Source organism: Arachis duranensis, chromosome 6, assembly GCF_000817695.3.
Source record: "Arachis duranensis cultivar V14167 chromosome 6, aradu.V14167.gnm2.J7QH, whole genome shotgun sequence".
Classification (NCBI taxonomy): Eukaryota; Viridiplantae; Streptophyta; class Magnoliopsida; order Fabales; family Fabaceae; genus Arachis; species Arachis duranensis.
This window is the reverse complement of record NC_029777.3, coordinates 97,631,824-97,644,142: the sequence shown is the minus strand read 5'-3', so window position 1 is coordinate 97,644,142 and position 12,319 is coordinate 97,631,824. Positions and strand designations below refer to the sequence as shown.

At 34.7% G+C, this 12,319-nt stretch overlaps 1 long non-coding RNA gene across 1 annotated transcript; it reads left to right on the top strand.

The window, feature by feature from the left end:
* The first annotated feature begins 6,121 nt into the window (after positions 1–6,121).
* LOC127748338 (uncharacterized) lies at positions 6,122–8,955 on the top strand. Its single transcript, XR_008010331.1, has 4 exons — positions 6,122–6,298; positions 6,389–6,443; positions 6,532–6,691; positions 8,873–8,955. It is a non-coding gene; the product is annotated as an uncharacterized LOC127748338 (long non-coding RNA).
* The last annotated feature ends 3,364 nt before the right edge of the window (positions 8,956–12,319 follow it).

Below are 12,319 nucleotides of genomic sequence, written 5' to 3'. Positions count from 1 at the left end.
CATAAAAAATTGATTAGCTGACAAAAGTAACCATGAAAGATCAAAACTTCTCAGATACCCACAATTGATTTGTTCCGTTTGTCAAATGTGACTAAATATTAATAAAATATTGTTAAATTATACAATGTGTCTACATCCATTGCAACGTGATAAAAGAATGCCTTACGTGGATTAATTTTTTTTATTAAAATTGCATTTATTTAGTTTATTAAAAAAGAAAATGTTACTCTTTCAAGCATTGAAATTAGAAAAAATAGAAAGAGGTGTTACTCCTCCCTCTTGAGCGTGACATCAATTATGCCATAACAGAGCAGTTTTTCATCTTCTTCTTTTCTAGCGTACTCCCATTGTACTCTGATTCCATTCCTGTGACGACATTAGAGAAGGAGGCTGCTGCTTCTCCAACGGACCGTGTTTAGAGGTGTACTCTGTCACACTTAAAGGCTCTATGAGGTAATACTTTTATGAACTAAGTCATTCAATGATTGTAACCTCTAAGTTATAAGAGTTGTTCGTTCAATGTAAAAAAATTAATTCTGTTGTTGTAGTTATTTCTGATAGAGTTTGGATTTGTGATAACTTCATTATATTCTTATTTCGCTATTTAAGCTGTATAATTTTTTATGGTTCGAATATTGTGGTAATTATTATTCTTGAAACCAAATTGATAGTGAAATTAGGTACCATAATGGTTAGGATTTGAATAACTTAGAGTTTATAAGATTACTACTAATGGTGGATTTTAAATTCTTTTGCGTAGATGGCTACATTACATATCACTTTGGAGATATATCACAGAGAAAATTTGAGAGAACAAAAGATGGAAAAATTATGTATGTAGATGGAGAAAACAAAAGAGGTAGCCTTGGATACTGCAGCAGCTAAATTTGAGGCATCATCTCTGGGTGCCGGAATCCAACCACACAGGAAAAATATAAATTTGTTAAATTGCTTAAATATTTTTTGAGCTGTTAAGTTTACTTATATTCATGTCTAATTTAAATTATAGGCCACTACCACATTGAATCCATCTCCTAATATGCCACATACACTGCAAGTGCTACCACCAATTAGGCCACCAACTACAAAAATAAAGAGAACAAAGAGATCCACTAAGAGGCCTCTTGAACACTCTTCAGCAGCTATCCAATGCATCTGTTAGGCCACCCACCGTGTCCCCACATACAATGCAAGGAGTCCGTGAAGGCGCAACTTCCATGTTCGCACAGTTTATGCCAACTCCAAGATAGCACCTTACACCAACATGACCAGTCCCTGGATTCAGACCACCCAGACCATCTACTACTATGCAAGGCACAACCTATGTAATTTATATTTTTTAGAATTTATATGTATGTAATTTAGCTCAAAACTTTACTGTTAAGGATCAGTTATGTTTACTATTTTTATTTTGGATTATCATGTCATGTTCGTATGCTATATACACAACTTAAACAGTTATTGATTTTTCTTTTTAGAACCTTATGAATGCTTATGAGTGCTTAAATTGATCCTAAATGATGGTACTGAATACACGTATGCCTACCAACACGTGTAATCGTTAACGTAAACGGTTCACGTATGTCACTCTGTTAAGACTACATTAGACTTGCTATTTTTGACAAACGGAACAAATCAATTGTGGGTATCTAAAGAGTTTTGATCTTCCATGGTTACTTTTGTCGGTGAATCAATCTTTTATGGTTACTTTTGGTGGTTTAGTCTTTCTTTTCCTATTCTTTCACAATTTTATCGTGGTATCAGTATCAAAAAATACAAAATTCAATATTTTTAATCTTTCTATTTCTTATTCTTTTATAGTTTTATCACTCTTAACTCTATTAATCTTCTTTTCTTTTATTTTTGTTTTTAAATTTCAAACTCCTTTTCTTGTTTTTTGTTTGTTGTCTTCAATATTTTTTTAGTATTTTTCTAACATTTTTGTTACTATAATTTTCAATTTGATGAAAATATGATAATTTTTGTTCTAATGTATTTTTATTTTTTTTGTAATATTTTTTTTAATTCAAATCTTTTATAAATAATAAAAGAAGAGAATATTAAAATTAATTAACAAGAGATATAAAAGTTAATTATTATTTATATTTAATATAAAGACTCATTTTTATTCTTATTTAATATAATCTTTTTTTAACCATATTCACATTTTTAAAACCAAATCCAATCGTACTCTTATTTTACATGTTATATTGATGATAACATTGATAACACTATTCTCATTTTGTTGGAAAAACGCGTTAAATGTACTCCTGATAATAGATAGTGCTTTAGGTATCTATTTGTAATTTTTGTTTCTGATACTTCTTCTAAGCACCACAATTTTTGGGTTATACTCCAAGTGTCCTTTATCTTTATCAGAATTCGGATTTACTTCAATAAAATTTAGCATCTCATTTATATGCTGTTCTTATACAATATCATCACTTAATTCTTCGTTCTTTTCTAGACCCATCATCAAGATCAAGCGGAATTTCCACCATTGTAATAAGACTTGAAAAATTTTCACTTACTAATTAATTACCTGAAAATTGGTTCATATTCCAATCATTTTGTATTATTTACTTTCTCCATCTTAATTTTAGTGTATACATAAAAAGATGTTATAGATCAGAATTCTAATTAACTTTGTAAAATATTTAATAAAAAAATATATTCCTAATTAATTACTTTTTAATATCTAAAAAAATCATAAAAGCATTAATATATGGTTTATTAATTTTTCACAATGAAAAAATTATAAACAATATTTTTAAAATAATATCATCATATCAAAAAATAAATTATTTTTTAAAAATAAATATTTTTGATAAGATTAAAAAACATACAAAATTTTTCACTCACTGATAAATGAAGATTGACGGTGCTGTCGGTACTTCATTCCTGAATACATCATCTACTCTATCGGTACATTTATCCCTGAAATTTTCATCTATTTCATCTTTATGAAAATGTTGGTGCACTGGACTTTCACTTCTAGCGTGGAAGAAAGGGCAACAAGTTCTACTGCTTACCCAACTTTGTGACATAGCGATAGGCGGATAAAGGAAGTATAAGAGTTTCACCGCCCTTACTTAAGGGTCAGGCAGAAGAGCAGCCTTTAGGCAGGCCTATCGACTCTAGTATACCACTAGATGGAGCGACAAAGAGGGCGGAAAGAAGAAGAGCTCAAGGCCGCCACTTAATTCAAGACCGAACCCCCATTCACCCATTTTCGGATGAAAAAAGATTCTGGAGAGAAGCACCGGATAAAAGATAGAATGTAACATTTTCTCACAACTAACAAAAAAAACAGATGAAAAAATGATAATATAATAAAAAATAGCGAGACAAGTAAGATTAATAGATCCGGCTCATTTAAAAAATAGAATATGAAAACGTTATTTACTAAATAAGTCAGAAGAGATAGGCTTCTCTCCTCGTTACATTTAGCGAGAAAAAAAAATATATAGCTGATGACCCCCCACAATTATGAGAGGCGAGGCCACTTCGCCCGGAAACCATACTAGGTTCAAAAATCCCGCAACCAAATTTAAACGTACGTAAGCTTCATTTAGGCTATGTTTGGTTAGAAGGAAAGAAATAGAGAGGAAGGAAATAGAAAGGAAAGAAAGGAAAGGAAAGAAATTGAGTGGATTTTTATTTTTTTTAGATGTGTTTGGATGGAAGGAAAATAAGAAGGAAAGAAATGTTATAAAAAGACAATTTTACCTCTATATTATAATATATATTAAAAAAGTGAAGAGGTAGTATTGGAAGTAAAGAGAGAAATATTAGTTTTCTCTCCATTTTCTTTCCAATGTTGGAGAGAAAAAAAATTAGTGGACCCCACCAATTTTTTTCCATCTATTTTCTTTCCCTTCTAATTTTACTTCTCAACCAAACAATGAAAAATAATCATTTTTCTTCCCATTTTCTTTCCTCATTTTTCTTTCTTTCCATTTTCCTCTCAAACAAACATAGCATTAATAAGCAAATTGAGTTTTTTATCGTTTTCTTTTTCTTCCGTTTACTAATCAAATAGTTAAATTAATGCAGACAAAATTTTTTCAAAGATTTTAATGTTTGTTTTCATTCAATATAAGATGAAACTTGAATAACTGAAGTAATTCATATAATTATCTTATTTGGTTATATATGTGATATATCCTTCTTTTACGTTAATTCTAGGGATGAAATAGTTTGGCTATTTTTATTTTTAATGAAAATAAAACATAAAAAATATTGAATTGAGTATTTTAATTTTGTTTTCAGTAAAAATATTTTTAAAAATGAGTATAAAATTAAAAATAATATTTTTTGGTTTTTATTTTTCAATTAAAAATAATAAAAATATTTTTAATTCAAAATACGGTGTTTTTGATTGAGAATTATGCGATTTATTTTATTCGATCATTTATTTTTCTCTTTATATTTCACTCGCCCAAAATAACTAAACCCTCACTCACCTATAGTAAAAAACGTAAAATTAATGCCTCCAACTCTTTTTCTCCTCTCTTGGACTCTTACACCAGTTCTTTCACTGATTTTTTTAACTTTAGTAGTTTTCTTTTATTTTTTTTATTATTAAGCTATTTTGGCTTCTAAATTTCAAGCTCCTTTTCGTATTTTTTATTTTCTTGTCTTCAATATCTTTTTTTTAATGGTTTTCTAAAATTTTATTTGGCTATTATAATTTTCAATTTGATGAAGATATGATAATTTTTTTTCTAATGTATTTTTTATTTTTATATTTTTGTAATTTTTGGTATTTTCTCTTTATTTCAAATCTTTTATAAATGATAAAAAAAAGAATATTAAAAAAAAAGAATGATTTGATAATAATTAACAAAAGATATAAAAATTAATTATTATTTGTATTTAATATAAATTAATTATTATTTATATTTAATATAAAGACTCATTTATATTCTTATTTAATATAGTCTTTTTTTTCAACCATACTCATTCATATCTTCAAAGCCAAATTTAATTGCACTCTCATTTTATATGCTTTATTTGTTTTGTATTTGTACTCATGTTTTCATTTGTTGTATAATATTAAGAAGCTATGAAAATTTATTATTTTTGTCATCACTTAATCATTAATTTAATTTTTTTAGTTTAATAATCTAACGACATATTTTATCTCATATTTTTTAATATTGATGACTAATTAATAGTTAAAAATAATAAATTTTTGATAATCTTCTAATTATTATTATTATTATTATAAGGCAAAAGTCGACAATGATGATTGGCATAGGACTTTGCATGGTAATGCGAAATTAATTATTCAATTCTCGAAAACCTGAACATCAAGGCCTTTAGAAATGTCCTATAAAGCAAATATTTACCCTTTGATATAAGTGTTTCGTTTCAACAACATCAACCTTCCTTTACAAGGGTTGGTTTCACACAAGTCAATAATTTCACATATTCCGACAATTTCTGTTATTTAGGGCTCTAACTTGTTATAGATGAATCCTCTTCGTAATTTAACATGGTGCATATGAACACTATTCCCTGAACATAGCAACTACACTAATTTTGTAGGCTCTCCCAACATTGAATTGGCACGTGCCAAATTTCAGGCATCATCCTATTTTGTTTATGTTAGAATATTTGTTAGAATATTATAATTAGAGTAATAAATCACAGGATATCAAAGATAATCAAGGAAAATCAATTATATTTATTTAGAATATTTTTTGTATTTAGTTTTCTAGAATTCTATATTAAGAGAGTGATTGTAAACAAAGGATATTGAAGAAAATACATTAAAAATCTTTCTCTGTTTTCCTCTCTGTTACCTTTGCTTGTGTCTAACCTTTTCAATACCCTCGATACCATCTTGAGATGGTATCAGAGCGGTGTTGTAAAACCCGGTTAATTAACGGCTAATTAACCCATAAATGAAAATTTATTTTAGATAGCCCAAAATGTGATTTTTGTGGCTAAATATGATAGAGGAGATTGAGACGAGAATTTCGGTACCAATTTTATAGAATTCGGACCAAGATTGGACCGAACGGGCCAAACCGAGCCAATCGGACCCAAATTGGGCCCTTGGCCTAACATATCTAAACCAAAACCCTAGTTTTCAGCACTCTCTCTCCTCACACAACACTAATACACGCTGAAATTGAAGAGAGGGGAGGAAGAACACTCTCTCAAGTTCTTTCTCTCACTTGATCTTCAAACCACCATAACTTTTGATCTAGAGCTCCGATTGCCGCTCCGTTTGCGGCCACGCGTTCACCGCGGAGAGCTCTACAAAACCCATACAATCAATCTTGAGGTAAGTCACGTGTTGCTGTTCGAAATCCCAGTCCTTATTTTCGAGTTTCATGGGTGAAATGTTGAGATTTTGGGTTCTTTGATGTTATAGGACCCAACTCTCTTGAAGGAGAAGGTTAATCTTGTCTCCTTGGACCTTGGGTGTGGTAAGATTCTCAACCCTAGTGTAATTTTGTTATTTTATGATGTTTGGATTTTGAGATGTTGTGTATGGGTATGATGATTGTGGCTTAGGTTGTGTATATGTGAATATTGGAGCTTGATTGGTGATTTTGAAAAGCTTGAAAAAGGGATTTGGTGGTGAAAAAACTGTTTTTGGAGGTGTTGAGGCCTTGAGAGCTTGTGGATAAGTGGTTTGGAAGTGCTCCGGTGGAGCTTGGGAGAATCGGCTAAGGTATGGTTTCGGTTTCCCATATCTAATATGTAATGTGGTAGGAAATACTTAGGCTAGAGGCCCTAAGATAGGCATTGAATGGTTGATGTTGTTGAATGATTGAGATATATGATGTGGTCGTATATGTGATGATGATTATTGATACCTTGGTGGATGATGTATGAGAAATATGCATGTTGTGATATATGCTTGATGATTAGTTATGGTTGAATTGTGGGTTGAACCATGTTGATGGTGAGTATGATATTAATTGTATACCATGATGATTTATTGGAATTGGTGTTGTTGAGAATTGGCATGAGGAAGAGTGTATGATATGTCAATATGTTTGAGTTTGAGCCATTTGGGTGAAGTGGGTTAGAATGTTGAGATAGTGAATTTGTAAATTGTGATAATGTGTCAATGTGTGAGTTGAGGAGGCTTGATATTGAATTTGATACATATTGATTGATTTCAAAGAAAAGGGATGAAATTGGCATGTTTTGATTGGTTTTGAAAAGAGTTGAAAATGACATGTTTGAAAATGGCACTTTGTGGTTTTTATGAAAAATATGGCTTTTGGGCATACTTTGACGGGATATAACTTGGACTACGGATCTCTGTTTTGTGCCAAATCTGTTTAGAAATAAAATTGGATCCGGGATGTCCATGCCGTTCGAAGAACGGGTGAAAAATGATTTATAATGAGGAAGTTATGTCCGTTGGAAGATTGGGGTTTAAATCTGTAAATTCTGCAGCTTTTAACTTAGAAAATTTTTAGCAGAATAACCCCTTGCGAGTGGGCGCACTTGGCGCGTATACGCCAATCTTCCAGAAAGCGCCATCCACGCGTACGCGTGATGTGCGCGGGCGCGCCGATTGTGCTGCACCCAATGCCCAGCCATTTTCCAGAGAGTTATGCCAGAACTGTGCTAGTGTTGTGCCTGGGGCACGAGAACACCCACGCGTACGCGTGGTTGACGCGTACGCGTCGATTGGCAAATGTTTAATCCATGCGTTAGCGTGCATGACGCTTGCGCGTCGATGAAGTTTTTGAGGCCATCCACGCGTGCACGTGGAGTGCGCGTACGCGTGGGCCTGTTTTCATCCCAAAGTTGATTTTTAAGTTTTAAAAGCCAAATTTCATACTTCTAAGCCTCCGATCTCACCACTTATGTCTTAAATCAATATGACATGCCTAGCTATTAAAAAGGGGCTAGTGAATGAGGTAACTTGCGAGTGAAGCAAGGGAAAAATGAATGATCATTGAGGATCAAGCATGATTATGTGAGATGCAGAGGATGGTGGTGGAAGTGCTGGTTATACTATTGGCCGAAGGGCCGTAATTGTTTATATATTGGCTGGTTCTGGATTGAACCGTGAGCCGGAATAGCTGTGTATGCTATGAATATTGGCTGGTTATGGATTTAACCGTGAGCCGGAATGGCTGATATGGATGTTGATCCATGGATGAGAATTCATGCATGTTTATGCTGAATTATTGATAATTGTGATTTGCACTTCCACTATCGGAGTTACGAGTTTCCCTGGGTAGTAGCAGTGGCTAGCCACCACGTGCTCCAGGTTGAGACTTGATACTCTTTTGACCCTATGTCATAAGTTTGGCGGGGCACTGTGAAAGACCCGGATGAGCTCGCCCCCGTAAATATTCACCAGTGAAGGTGATGGATATAGATCATGATTATGATCAAGTTTATGACGAGTATAACTCGAGTTGGGGATGCGTGACAGAGAGACAGTCCAATGGTTAGCTACCAGGACTCGTCGGGTTGGCTCTATAACCGACAGATGATATCATCAGCCACTAGGGACAGGCATTCATCATATGCATATTATATGAATTGTTTGAGATTGCCTATGTGACTGCATATTACTTGCTAATTGTCTAAATGCCTTACTTGTTCCTAATTGTATATCCTTGCTTGATATAACTGTGTACGTTATACTCCTGCTGGTGGTTGGGAGGTCTGAAGGAATTGGAAAGGAAAGTATTAGTTAGACTGAAGAATCTTTAGTCAGATGCCCTTTTATGGTTTAGCCTGCTTATAAGCTTTGATATTATCTGGAGGAAGTTCTAGGATTGCCTTCGGCTTTCCTCTATTATTATGTATTATATATGTGGAAGCTGTTACCATGCTGGGGACCTCTGGTTCTCACCCATGCGGATTTTGTGGTTTTCAGATGCAGGACGTGAGGTGTCCCGCTGATGCATGCTGGAGACTTCTAGATTTGCGAAGATCCTTTGTTCTCGGGGTTATGTTTTGGTTTATATGTCTTGCTTAGATACTTTTATCTCCATTAAATAATACAACTGTGATGACTCCTCTTATGGGAGACTATTGGAGAATAGGTTTTATGTATTTGTGTCCCTTTGGGTTTCCTTTGGGGTTTTCTTTATTTTTATCATATGTATATATTACTATGCTCGGACCGGTTATCTTCGCAGCCGGATTTTGAGTCTTGATATTCCTGTTTTTGACACTCCTTTATATATATATAATCACGCGTTGGTTATCCTTGTTCGTTACGTTATCGATCGGAGTGTTGCGCTTTTGAGTTGCGGTTTTTTGTTTACCCCTTTTCTACAAAGGCTCCTAGTTATATTCAATCATTCATATTACTATACGTATTAAATTTTTATTTTAGAGGTCGTAATATCTTGCCATCTCTGAATTATGACTTAAGCATAAGACTCTGTATGGTAAGGTGTTACAGGTGTTAGATCCTGGAAACCCAGAAACCAACATCATTGTTCCAATACCCTAAACACAAAAAAAAATCCCAAAAAAATGTCATCTTCAGGGGATGAAATTAGCAACAACATGAACCAAAACCAAAACCAGAGTAACTCCTCAATCATTACTGATGAGCTAACTTTGCAAAGTGCAAATATGCTTCGTAATAGCCTAGAAATTCAGCAAACACAAGCCAATCTTGACAATTTGTCAATTAGTTTTAAATTAAATGGAGACAATTATCCATTGTAGGCAACACTTATGAAGAAAGCTGTCGGTGGTAGAGGAAAGAAAAGCCATCTGACAGGTATTCTCCCTGTACCAGAAGAAAGAGAACCAGAATATAAAAAATGGGAACAGGCAAATCAAGCTGTCTTTACCTGGATAATTCAAAATATTGAGACGAGTTTAATGAACAATGTCTCCCAATTTTCAACCGCAAAGGTTTTATGGGAGTGATTGGCTACAACCTATAGGAGCGGCACAGATCTAGTACAAATCTACGATTTACACCGAAAAGCAAACACACAAAAACAGGGACAGGATACCCTAGAAGAATTCTGGAATAAATTACAGGCTATATAGATGGCTATTGACAGAAAACAACTGAATCCTATGAAGTGCTCAGATGATATTGCAATTTTCAACAAAATTAAACAAGAACAACGACTATATCAATTCCTAACAGGGATAGATGAAAAATTTGAAGCTATTAGAAGAGATCTTTTGATGCAGGAGAAGACCCCTTCAGTGGAGTCCGCCTATGCTGCCGTCAGAAGAGAGGCGGCCCGACTCTAGATTTTGAAGCCTACCACCAGCAACAGAGGGGACACATCATTAGGGGAGGTCGAAATCGGCCTAATCGCAAGAAACAGACCACAGGGACAGGGATGGAATCGCTCAGAAACTGCCGGACGGCGTTCATCACAGCGAGACAAAGAAGACAAAAGCCACCTCCATTGTACTCATTGCGGAATGAAGAAACACACCAAGAAGACTTGCTTCAAAATCGTGGGTTATCCCAAATGGTGAAAAGATCCCAAACCAAAAAATCGCAAGGCCGCCACCATAGTGGGCACTCCGCAGACCGCCAGCAGCAGCGGTGGTGACGCAGGAAGAGAGGAAGAAACAAAATCAGCAGTTGTTCATGGAAAAGCCGCGGCCGCTCATGGAGGTAAAAGAAGAGAGGAGGCGGCGCATTAGGGAGAAGGAAATGGAAGTTCAAAAGAGAATGGGAACCCTAATGGGTCTCTTGAGCAAAATGGCCCACTAAAAAAGGAAGCCCAAATTCCTTCTCCTTATGACCCAGCCGAAAGCCCAAAATCTTTTAAAATATCCCAATCAGAAAAATATACCAGCCCAGAAAAATCTGATCAGTGGATTTTTTATTGTGGGGCCACTGACACCATGACCCGTGATCCTCATGATTTTGACAGCCTCTCGACACCTGTTAAAACTCATATTGAAATAGCCAGTGGAGAATTAATTGCGGTTCAAGGAGAAGGCTCCATTGTTTTTTCAAAAAATTAAAATTAAAAAATTGTCTCTATGTCCCTACACTGTCATCAAAGTTACTTTCTGTAAGTCACGTTACAAAGGAACTAAATTGTGTGGTTCTCATGTTCTCTACTTTTTGCCTTTTACAAGACATTATTCTTACGAAGGAGATCATTGGGCATAGTACTGAACGTGGAGGTCTTTATTACGTTAATGAGGTTGTTCACAAGGGACATGCCATGCTTGCTCATGGAACGGTTACAAGGCAACTCTGGTTATGGCACAGACGCTTGGGACATCCTTCCTTTGGGTACCTTAAGATTTTATTCCCTAGTTTATTTACTGGTAACACTGAGCCCATCAAATGTGAAACTTACATTCAGGCAAAGAATTATAGAGTTACTTTTTTCCCTAGCAACACTAGAGTCATTTCTGTTTTTTCATTAGTGCACTCTGATGTGTGGAGTCCAGCTCCTAATTCTCATAATAATCAATTTTAGTATTTCGTGTTATTTGTGGATGATTTTTCTCGCATGACGTGGGTATATTTTCTAAAACACAAATCTAAAGTACCTGACAAGTTCTATGCATTCTATCAAATGATTCTCACTCAGTTTGATAAAAAAATTCAAGTACTTAGATCAGATAATGGTGATGAATTTGTGAACAAATTGATGCAAGAGTATTTTAGAGAAAAAGGCTTAATTCATCAAACTTCCTATCCAAACACACCCCCAACAAAATGGTGTGGCAAAACGGAAAAATCGTAAGTTACTGGAGATGGCTCGGGCCATGATTTTTTATGCAAAGGTTCCGACACGTTTGTGGCCTGAAGCTGTTGTTACCTCAGCCTATCTTCTGAACAGGCTACCCTCTCAGACCCTCAACCACAAAACACCCCTACAGATCCTAGCTACTCAATCTGACATCCCTCCTGTCCAAATGTTACCACCACGAGTTTTTGAGTGCTCTGTGTTCATCCATATATCCAGAGCTAACCGAACCAAATTTGACCCATGTGCTGAGAAATGTGTCTTTGTTGGGTATGCTATGCATCAAAGGGGGTATCGATGTTATAACCCAATCACTCATCGTGTACATGTAACTATGGATTGTGATTTTTTGGAATCAGAATATTTCTTCAGTAGCCAACTTGATGTTCATGGGGAGAAAACTAGTAGTGAACCACCAAGTTGGTTAGTGAACTTGAGTTGCCAAGAAACTGTTCCAAAAGAGCAAGTAGATGGAGCTAACGAACATGCCTCTGTTAACGAAGAAGAGACCAACACAACCAATGAGCATCCTTTTGAGAATGTCCAACAAGAGGTAAGTGACCTTCACTTTGCTGAGTCTTCTCCTGTTATGAATGAAGTCACTAACAATGACAGGTTAGAAT